Raw genomic sequence first — 11509 nt, forward strand, 5'->3', positions numbered from 1 at the left:
ATTAATAGATGGCTATCCCAAAATAGATTTGTGGTTGTGCCATATGCCTTCAACTTCTATTACTGGATTATTTGGTATTCAAAGTAATATTCTCAGTTCAAGATTATTTTTAATAACACCCAACCATGATTGCTCTTTCTCCATTAATTCATAAAATGCAGATCCGTTTCTCTTTTTTTTTTTTTCTTTATTTTTTCCCAAAGATATGATACATTAAACACAATCTCATGTAGAAAGAGTTCAGTGTGCAGTAACACATCATTCAGAGTTTTTTTTATTACGTCAGAATAAGTATGTAACAATCTCCAGCGATATTTTCATATGAGAGAGAAGGGTTATACACCCATGTAAATAACACAAGTGCCAGTGCAGCCCACCCTCGGGGCAACAAGGGTAGGGGAGTATCATCGACCCATATATCTTAGTGCCACAGTAATTATTCTACAAAATAGTCACATTTGTTATCACCTGTATTTGGATGATTCACAATGTTTGACTCATCTTTTAATTGATAAAACTCCATACGGTTTGTCTTTCTATCCCCATAAACATTGATTCAACTCCTGAGACTCGATGGCAAACTTGATTACACTGTTCTAATTTTACAATTAAGCAAGTAGTTGCTTGCTACATCCATATTCATAATATGATTATCTTGCAAAATAAAGATAAGAACTATAGTTCTAACACCTGAAATTTCTACTCGGTACTTTTCACTTGTGTTTCTAATGCACAAAAGCAAGAAATGTATGCTAATTCCGTTTAAAGGAACTAGTGCAGAATTAATACAGATTTAATTCTCTTGAGGGAAGTCTTGAACAGTTTGGCTGAAATCTTGACTCATCAGCCTTTAATGTGAGTTTATAGAATTGCTAGAGCAAGCAGTTTCTAATAAATAAATCTAGGAGCTCAGCTGTAATATTTTTGGAAAGGAAAATCATGATACTATATGGAACCTCTTGTTAATCTTCATCAGCCATTATTAAAGTGGCACTGTCATGCCGAACTTACCTTTCCCTAATCGCTTCCTCTGCTGTCCCTCTCTCAGGATCTGTTCTTCATTTCTTCCTATCTAATCTAGTTTTCTTTAAAACATAAGACAAAGTAGGGACTACTTTGTCTTATGTATATTTCCTACGCTTGACCAGCTCAAGTGGGTCAGATAAATTTTCCCACAATACTCACCCTTTCCTCCATGATCTTGCGATGCCTGCTTTCACTATCCCCGAACGTCCTGTCATTTAGACAGAACGCTGGTGAAACTACAGAATTTCGTCATGACAGAATGAGAACAGTTTGTTCGTTCATGTTAGGGCGACATTCGGTACTTTTAGGTTGCTTCGAAATTTCATTTGAATAAATGAAATTCCGATCCGTGCTGTGGCTGCATGGTATTAGGGAGCTATTTACTAAAAGGCTGAAAGACTAAAATAGAGATTACTTAGTATTAGTAATTAATCTGCCCCTACTTGCAATATGACTTGTAGGGCATGTCTAGTAAACAGCCTGTGGCTGCTCACTGTTGTAAAAAATACAAAATAAAGACCCCCCCAATAAATGGCCCCATGGTGGGGCATCTATTAACTAGCAGGGGGGGACATAGTATCCCCACCTGTGCACTGCAAGTGGGGGGCTATTGAACTAAATGGGGCCCCCACCCATGCATGGCAGGTGGGGACCCTAAAAGACAATGGGGGGAACCTATTGTAACCCCCCAACCCCCACCCATGAACGGCGGTTGAGGGCCATAAATAAAAATGGAAAGGGGGGACCCATTGTCCTTCCCCCAAGCCCCGTCCTTTTTTTTTTTTTTTTTTTACAAAAGTGAATAGCCACAGGCTGGGGGAGGACATGAGGGGCTTATTGTGAGGGAGGACATGGGGGGCTTAGGAAGTGGCGGGGAGCACAGCTCCCTGTTGCTTCTATTTTTACATATTACAAGGAGGGAGCTGTGCTCCGGTAGCTCCCTCCTTGTAATAAACTGAACGAACAAACGAACAAACGAACACCGATAGTCGGTGTTTGTTCAGCTGAAATTTTCGTCTATTCATTCCTTCAAATTTCGGACAATAGTGAATGCCCAAGTTTTTAACTGGGCATGCACGGGAATTTCACAGCACTATCTAGTGTGGTCAGATGACGTGTCCCACAGAGACTTTATCTGCCCACACAAAGATGGCGGTGCCTAGGACCTAGGTCCGGGCAACAAAATAAAGATAAAAAAATAGGTAATATGGGGGCCTTGGGGCATTTGGGGGTGACTAGGGGGACAATTAGATGTAGTGGAGTCGGGAGCTGGGTTAATAAAAACTGGATTCGGCCATGACAGTGCCGCTTTAAGAGATACTGTTTTGCTAGTTAGTGTTGATATAAGCAATGACATTATAATCAATTATTAAAAATATTTATCTGTATTTAATTTAGAGAATATGTAATTTGGGTCTCTTGTGATAGACAAACCAATCATTGCAAACAATGGCCTCAATTTAATATTGCTGGATATGTTTTTCAAATGATTTAATATGTCAATTTTTTACATACTGTATATACTCGAGTATAAGTCGACCCGAATATAAGTCGAGATCCCTAATTTTACCCCAAAAAACTGGGAAAACTTATTGACTCGAGTATAAGACTAGGGTGGGAAATGCAGCAGCTACTGGTAAATTTCTAAATAAAATTATATCCCCCCAAAATTATATTAGTTGAATATTTATTTACAGTGTGTGTATATAATGAATGCAGTGTGTGCGTATGCGTGCAGTGTGTGCGTATGCGTGCAGTGTGTGTATGAGTGCAGTGTGTGTATGAGTGCAGTGTGTGTATGAATGCAGTGTGTGTGTGTGTATGAGTGCAGTGTGTGTGTATGAGTGCAGTGTGTGTGTGTGTGTGTGATGCAGAGTGTGTTTGTGTATGTGATGCAGAGCCTTGGTGGGGGGTGGGCATTTTTTTTTAATTATTATTATTATTATAATATATATTTTTTTGTTATATTATTAATATATTTTTTTATTATTATTTTTTTTATATTAATATTTTATTTTATTATTATTTTATGTATTTATTCATTTTTATTCGTCCCCCCTCCCTGCTTGTTAGCTGGCCAGGGAGGAGGGCTCTCATTCCCTGGTGGAGGGATGTGTAGGAGGGGGCTGGCAGGAAGCTGTTACTTACCTTTACAGCAGCTCCTGTCAGCTCCCTTCTCTGTCCTCTGGTCCAGTCAGCTCCCCTGTCAGCTCCCACTGTAAGTCTCACGGCCGCGTGGAGCGTTGCCACAGTAACCAGTGGCAACGCTCTGACCCCGTGGCTCTCGCGAGACTTACACTGGAGGAGAAGGGAGCTGACCGGACCGGAGGAGAGAGAAGGGACCTGACAGGAGCTGCTGTAAAGGTAAGTAACAGCTTCCTGCAAGCCCCCAACAGGACCACCGGGCTTGTAATGAGCCCGGCAGTCCTTGTCTGTATTATGGCAATGTAAGTTGCCATAATACAGACAGTGACTCGAGTATAAGTCGATAAGTCGAGTGGGTGTTTTTCAGCACAAAAAATGTGCAGAAAAACTCGACTTATACTCGAGTATATACGGTATATAGATTTTTTTATATATAATATATTTTTGATATATTACAAATTAAAAAAAATATATATTTTTCAACTTTATCCACAAATACAAAATCAATTGAAAAGCTTATTACAGAATATTTAATCAAATATTAGATGCTTAAAGGGACAATATAAGCACCAAAAAAGCATCAGCTTAATAGAGTGGTTTTGGTATATCGATCAGGTCACTGCCAATATGAGTTAAATCACTTAGTTTATGCAGCCCTAGCCACACCTCCCCTGCATGTGATCTACAAGACCTCCCCAGCCACTTCCTGTAAACAGAGATCTAATGTTTAAACGTTGTTCATTACACAGTGTTTTCATTTAGAATTTGTTTTCCTGATATGTTAATAGCCTCCTAGACCCTGCATTTCCTGTGTGTGATTAAAATTCAATTAACAGAGCAGAGAATAAAAACTTTTTCTTTCAATTTTGCATTTTATTGAGATATTTATTGAGATATGTAGTCTTTAGTAATGTAGCACCATAAGGTGGTATGATAATAATGTACCAAGAATTTTGATACCAAGATACATTTTGCATATACAAAGACAACGTATACAACTATTTATAGCATACAAAAAAAGAACTTGCATTATGAAGGAGGTGGAGAAAAATTAGTATGTCAATATCTAGCATCTTAATAAGAGAGAGAAACCTGCCAATCAACTAGCAAAGAAAAATAAAGGGTGGGTCACTTGTATCTTGAAGGGAAGTGTCAGTATACATTCGAGAGCTACAGTATGCCTGGGAGATATCACAACATTGTTATTTTATGTGATGAAACATTAATGTATCTTACGCAAGGTTTGGGAATCCTTGTAGATTTACTGCTGCCTGTTCACATTATAGCAAGCGCCTACACTTGACTTTTTTCTGTATATTTACATTGTTATGTTATAATATATTTATATACTAGCTATGTATCGCTTACTTCAAATACAGTTTATACTAATATTTGTTTCCATCATAAAGTGCTTGGTAGTGAGGGGGTTAATCAAGTAACCTATACAATAAAAAAAACTACAAATACACCCATTTATCAAAGGCAAGAAATATTTTGAGATTTATTCATTAAACAGTGAAGACAACCACCCCGTGGAATTTAAATGGGCACTGTAAGAATTATAATTGCCACAGCTGTTGCATTGGTTATGGTGGTTTGAGTCTCCTGGTTTTCTATCATACCTTTTGGATAGGGTTCCCACATTCCAGCCGAACAACAGACAAACTGATAATGGGCAAGTTGTACTTTAATATTATTAAGTGGTAGCTGCAGGTTAGTGCCTCATTGCTGCCCAGTGCCCAATGTTGGATGGGTTTACACTTGCAGAAGTGTAATTGTTTTTTTTTATTAGAGAGGCTGCAGTGGGGTTGGGATATAATTGCCAGGAAAATCTCCAGTTTATGTCCGTGTGTTGTACTGTTTGACCTAATCGCACCCATAGAGTCATTCCACCACTATCACCACAATGAGCTGTAGTGGGTATGGTGTTTATAGTACTCTTTTACTATGCTAACACTTAGAGGTTCATACTCAACCTAGTAAGGCTATCCTAATCTAAAAGGCACAAGGCCTTACAGACCAAGAATGCTGATTTAATAGGATATGACAGGATTTTATGGTATCCTCACACAAACAGCTAATGAGTAGTGATGTACCGAACTGTTCGCCGGCAAATAGTTCCCGGCGAATATAGCGTGTTCGAGTTCGCCACAGCGGGCGAACACATGCGCGGTTCGATCCGCCCCCTATTCGTCATCATTGAGTAAACTTTGACCCTGTGCCTCACGGTCAGCAGACACATTCCAGCAAATTAGCAGCACACCGTCCCTTCCAGACCCTCCCACCTCCTGTACAGCATCCATTTTAGATTCATTCTGAAGCTGCATTCTTAGATAGAGGAGGGAAAGTGTAGCTGCTGCTCATTTGATAGGGAAATGGATAGTTAGGCTAGTGTATTCAGTGTCCACTACAGTCCTGAAGGACTCATCTGATCTCTGCTGTAAGGACAGCACCCCAAAAAGCCCTTTTTAGGGCTAGAACATCAGTCTGCTTTTTTTTTTCTCTGTGTAATGTAATTGCAGTTGCCTGCCTGCCAGCTTCTGTGTCAGGCTCGCAGTGGATACTGTGCCCACTTGCCCAGTGCCACCACTCATATCTGGTGTCACAATAGCTTAAGCTTGCATTTAAAAACAAAAACTTTTTTTCACTGTAATAGATTGAATAGCAGTTAGTTGTCTGCAAGCGTCTGGGTGTCAGGCCTTCAGTGTGTACTCTGCCAACCTCTGCCAGTGTACTTTGCCACTCATATCTGGTGTCACAATAGCGTGCCTTTAAAAAGAAAAAAAGTTTTTCACTGTAAGATAATAGCAGTCAGTGTCCTTAAAGCAGGTGTCAGGCCTTCAGCGTGTACTCTGCCAACCTCTGCAAGTGCACATTGCCACTCGTATCTGGTGTCACTATAGCGTGTATTTAAAACCAAAAAACTTTTTCCACTGTTATAGATTGAATAGCAGTTAGTTGTCTTCAAGCGGGTGTCAGGCCTACAGCGTGTACTCTGCCAACCTCTGCCAGTGCACATTGCCACTCATATCTGGTCTCACAGTAGCTTGAACGCATAGTACCACTAATCCAAAAAAAAATGACCGGCAGAGGCAGGCCACCCCGCAGGGGCCATCGTGGTCGTGGTGCTGTGATTCCCTTTTGCCCTAGAATAATGCCCAGTTTTCAGAGGCCACGTACCCTGAACTTGAAAAGTTCTGAGGACATAGTTGACTTGCTAACACAGGACACCCAGTCTTCTACAGCTTCCGCTCGGAACCTTGACTCACCATTCTCCTCCAGCTTAGCTTCGGGCACCTCTCTAGATACCACTCACCCGCCTGCCGCCACCACCAACACTAGCACCACAGCCGCTTCACTTGGTATGTCAGAGGAGTTATTTACACATCCGTTTGAAGAAATGAGTGATGCGCAACCATTATTGCCAGAGGATGTAGATAACAGGGATATGTCTCAGGCAGGCAGCATTACACACATGGACATACGGTGTGATGATGATGATGTTGTACCCGTTGCTGCTTCCTTTGCTGAGTTGTCAGATACAAGTGAAGTGGTTGATGATGACGATGCGTCCATGGATGTCACGTGGGTGCCCGCTCGGCAAGAAGAAGAACAGGGCGAAAGTTCAGATGGGGAGACAGAGAGGAGGAGGAGGAGACGAGTTGGAAGCAGGGGGAGGTCGTTGCAAGGAGCTAGTGGCACAGTCAGACAGAATGCATCGGAACCCGGGGTCCGCCCGACAGCACGCCAATCAACGCATGCTGTGTCCACCACCAGAATGCCGTCATTGCAGAGCTCAGCAGTGTGACATATTTTTTTTTGTGTTTGCCTCTGACAACAGCGATGCCATTTGCAACCTGTGCCAAAAGAAACTGAGTCGTGGGAAGTTCAACACCCACCTAGGAACAACTGCTTTGCGTAGGCACATGATCGCACATCACAAACGCCTATGGGATCAACACATGAGTACAAGCAGCACACAAACTCAAAGCCGCCATCCTCCTCCTGGTCCAGCATCTTCAGCCACGTCAACCACTGCAGTCCTCCTTGCCCCCTCTCAACCATCCGCCACTCCGACTCTCGCCTTGAGCAGTTCCCACTCATCTGCCCACAGTCAGGTGTCTGTCAAGGACATGTTTGAGCGTAAGAAGCCAATGTCAGAAAGTCACCCCCTTGCCCAGCATCTGACAGCTGGCTTGTCTGACCTATTAGCCCGCTAGCTTTTACCATACAAGCTGGTGGAGTCTGAGGCGTTCAAAAAATTTGTGGCTATTGGGATACCGCAGTGGAAGGTACCCGGCCGAAATTTCTTTGCACAAAAGGCAATCCCCAACCTGTACTGGATTGTGCAAAAGGAAGTAATGGCATGTCTGGCACACCGTGTTGGGGCAAGGGTCCATCTGACCACTGATACCTGGTCTGAAAAGCATGGTCAGGGCAGGTATATCACCTACACTGTGCATTGGGTAAACCTGCTGACGGCTGCCAAGCATGGAATGCGTGGCTCTGCAGAGGAGTTGGTGACACAGCCATGACTTGCAGACAGGCCTGCTGCCACCTCCTCTACTCCTCCTACTCCATCCTCTTCCATAACCTCCTCGGCTGAGTCCTCTTCTGCTGCTGCGTCTTGCTCCACATCAACGGCACCCCCCCAGCTCCCCAGGTACTATTCCACATCCCGGATACGGCAGTGTCACGCCGTCTTGGGTTTGACTTGCTTGAAAGCAGAGAGTCACACCGGACAAGCACTCCTGTCTGCCCTGAACGCACAGGTGGAAAAGTGGCTGACTCCGCAGCAACTGGATATCGGCAAAGTGGTTTGTGACAACGGAACAAATTTGTTGGCGGCATTGAAGTCGGGCAAGTTGACACATGTGCCGTGCATGGCACATGTGTGTAATCTGATCGTACAACGCTTTGTGCATAAGTACACAGGCTTACAGGACGTCCTGAAGCAGGCCAGGAAGGTGTGTGGCCATTTCAGGCATTCCTACACGGCCATGGCGCACTTTGCAGATATCCAGCGGCGAAACAACATGCCAGTGAGGCGCTTGATTTGCGACAGCCCGACACGTTGGAATTCAACACTCCTAATGTTCGACCGCCTGCTCCAACAAGAAAAAGCTGGTAATGAATATTTGTATGACCGGGGTGCTAGGACAGCCTCTGGGGAGCTGGGAATTTTTTTGCCACGTTACTGGACACTCATGCGCAATGCCTGTAGGCTCATGCGTCCTTTTGAGGAGGTGACAAACCTAGTCAGTCGCACCGAAGGCACCATCAGCGACATCATACCATTTGTTTTCTTCCTGGAGCGTGCCCTGCGAAGAGTGCTGGATCAGGCCGTAGATGAGCGTGAAGAGGAAGAGTTGTGGTCACCATCACCACCAGAAACAGCCTTATCAGCATTGCTTGCTGGACCTGCGGCAACGCTGGAAGAGGATTGTTAGGAAGAGTCCCTATTCTGCTCTGTGTCAGTGTGTATCAGGGTCTCTGAGGACAGGTGTCAATCCATATCTGCCAAGTGACCCTATGTAGGGGGAACAGTCCCTATTCTGCTCTGTGTCAGTGTGTATCAGGGATCATTAGTATAGGTGTCAATCCATATCTGCCAAGTGACCATATGTAGGGGGAACAGTCCCTATTCTGCTCTGTGTCAGTGTGTATCAGGGATCATTAGGATACGTGTCAATCCATATCTGCCAAGTGACCGTATGTAGGGGGAACAGTCCCTATTCTGCTCTGTGTCAGTGTGTATCAGGGATCATTAGGATAGGTGTCAATCCATATCTGCCAAGTGACCTTATGAAGGGGGGACAGTCCCTATTCTGCTCTGTGTCAGTGTGTATCAGGGTCTCTGAGGACAGGTGTCAATATTTTATATGTCAGGTGTCAATCCATATCCATTGTGATTTAGGAATGTTAGGTGAGTTATGCCCTTTATGGATTAAAACCAGACTCTGCATCAACTGTGTAATTTTCCATGGGAGTTTTGCTATGGTTCCCCCTCCGGCATGCCACAGTCCAGGTGTTAGTCCCCTTGAAACAACTTTTCCATCACTATTGTGGCCAGAAAGAGTTCCTGTGTGTTTTAAAATTCGCATGCCAATTGAAGTCAATGGTGGTTCACCCGGTTTGCCGGTTCGCGAACGTTTGTGGAAGTTCGTGTCCGCCGTTCGCGAACCGAAAATTTTGTGTTCTCGACACCACTACTAATGAGCCATAGATATATACATGGTTAATTAGTTACACACATGCATACCTAATTAGCCTTGCATACATGCTCAAGCTGCCAATTAGTGCTACAGCAGCCTCAGTATTCCCTCCTGCATTAGCTTTGTTGTGGTGAGATGGAATTAGGGATATGCAGTCTAGGTTCATCAGTCCAATACATCTTGTGGTGAAATAGCAGAGTTGTGCACTGAGAACCTAAATAATCTTTCCATGGGGTGAGAGTGGGAGGGACAGGGGTTATTCCATTCTACAGCTGTTTATTTTATTCATTTTTATTGTGAATTTTTCAGAATTTTTGGACATAGAATGTTCTAAACTTTATTAACTAGGTCTGTGCTTTCAATATAGTTACGGTCTATTTAAGTTAGATCATTTTGTCTTTGTTATAATTGTGATTAGTAGCTTTCTCCATGATACAGAATCAGCCGGACCACAATAATTTGCTGCAAGTATCAGTTTGGCACTTTCAGCCAATCATCTTGGTCCTGAATTGGCTTGCTATGCTCTATAGAGCAATCAAGAAGACTGGGTACAACAGATGCTGTGCTGGCGCCTGGTGGTACCCAGGTAAGTTTTCAAAGCATACTAAAATGACTTTATTTCTTACTGTTGGAAGGTGGCAGGGCACTCCTGGCAACATAACAACTTCAGCATACTTTAGTGATGATAATGATTTGAGTATTCCTTTAATATAAGACATTACATCTAGATTATAATTTGGTAACACCTACTCTATCGACTTGTCCTTTAAAAGGTAACGAATAAAACACTGGAAATAACCTATAGTTTGTTTTAACTGTTTTATTATGGGTGGTTACAATATTTCTTCTCAATTTTCTAAACGTGCTTCAGTTTGCTTTGCTATTTCTTTTCTTCCTTCGACGCTGTGCAATCAAGGTCCATTTCAAAGATGGTAACCAGGATATCAGTGCTTCCTAATCACTATTGGTTGTTTACTTAATCATTGTACTATGTCAGTCACAAACCAACATATAAATGTTGACAGACACTGTAATAAGGGCACAAAGAGACACACACTCTCAGTCAGACACACACACTGAAACAAGGACATACAAATATACAGTATTCCCATAGCTTTCTGGCAGCCTCCCCTCACACAATAATTTACCCTGGTGGTGTAGTGGTGATAGTGTGCTGTGAGAGTTCCTGCCGCCATCAATCAGTCTCTTAGCTTATGCTGCTTCCCTGCTCCATTGTGATGTGAAGTGTGGATCCATATTGTGATGGAGCAGAGAAATCCGTGTGTGCCAGCTCCCCATCGGACACAATCTGATTACCGTCTTCTCTGAGAGGGAGGGTGGCTGTTTCTCTGCCCATCAGCTCCAGCAGACTCCCACTCTATTTATTGAGTGCACTGGAGGATGTGATGTCAAGTCATGTAATTTTACGTTCAGGTCTCATCCACTCCTGGAGAACAGTCCAATCAGCCTTTTTCTCTGTCTCTTCATTGGTGAAGGAGAGCCTGCTTTTCTGGTGGCATTTCTGGAGTCCTTAAGGACATTGTTTATGGGACTCTTTGCATCCAGATAACTGGACTGGGTAGAACTGGGGCACCCAAAAGATAAATCCCCAGATGCTTTAAAACTACAGCTTCCATTATGCTCTGCCATTCTAAAGGCATTCCAAAGGCATGCAAAGCATCATGGGAGTTGTAGTTCTACAACATCTGGGGATCTACCTTTTGGGCACCCCTGGGCTAGTGTATGATGGGACTGGGCTGTTCCTGTAGCCAGATGATGGCGTATGTAAGGAGGCTGCAGAGCACCAAAGCTGGACGGGGCTGGCAGACACTGAGAAGCAGGATGGAACCACTTATCTGTTACCTGAGACTGTGACTGTGACACGGGACACCAGCAGTTTGCAAAATGGTGTGAGAAGCTGGGGAAGGGCACTTAAATTATCTGCTGCTGCAGAGCAAAGCGTGTCTGCATGCAATGCTCAGAGTTGTGTGAAGACTGTCCGATCCGGCGTATGGGTGCATATCCTGGGAATAGTATAAAAAATAGAAGTATCCCCTGCACTCACGCTTAAAGGCAGTCCAATGCCGGGCGCACCACCAGAGCTCCAAATAATGTAGAAAAAC

Source organism: Pelobates fuscus, chromosome 9, assembly GCF_036172605.1.
Source record: "Pelobates fuscus isolate aPelFus1 chromosome 9, aPelFus1.pri, whole genome shotgun sequence".
NCBI classification, from domain to species: domain Eukaryota; kingdom Metazoa; phylum Chordata; class Amphibia; order Anura; family Pelobatidae; genus Pelobates; species Pelobates fuscus.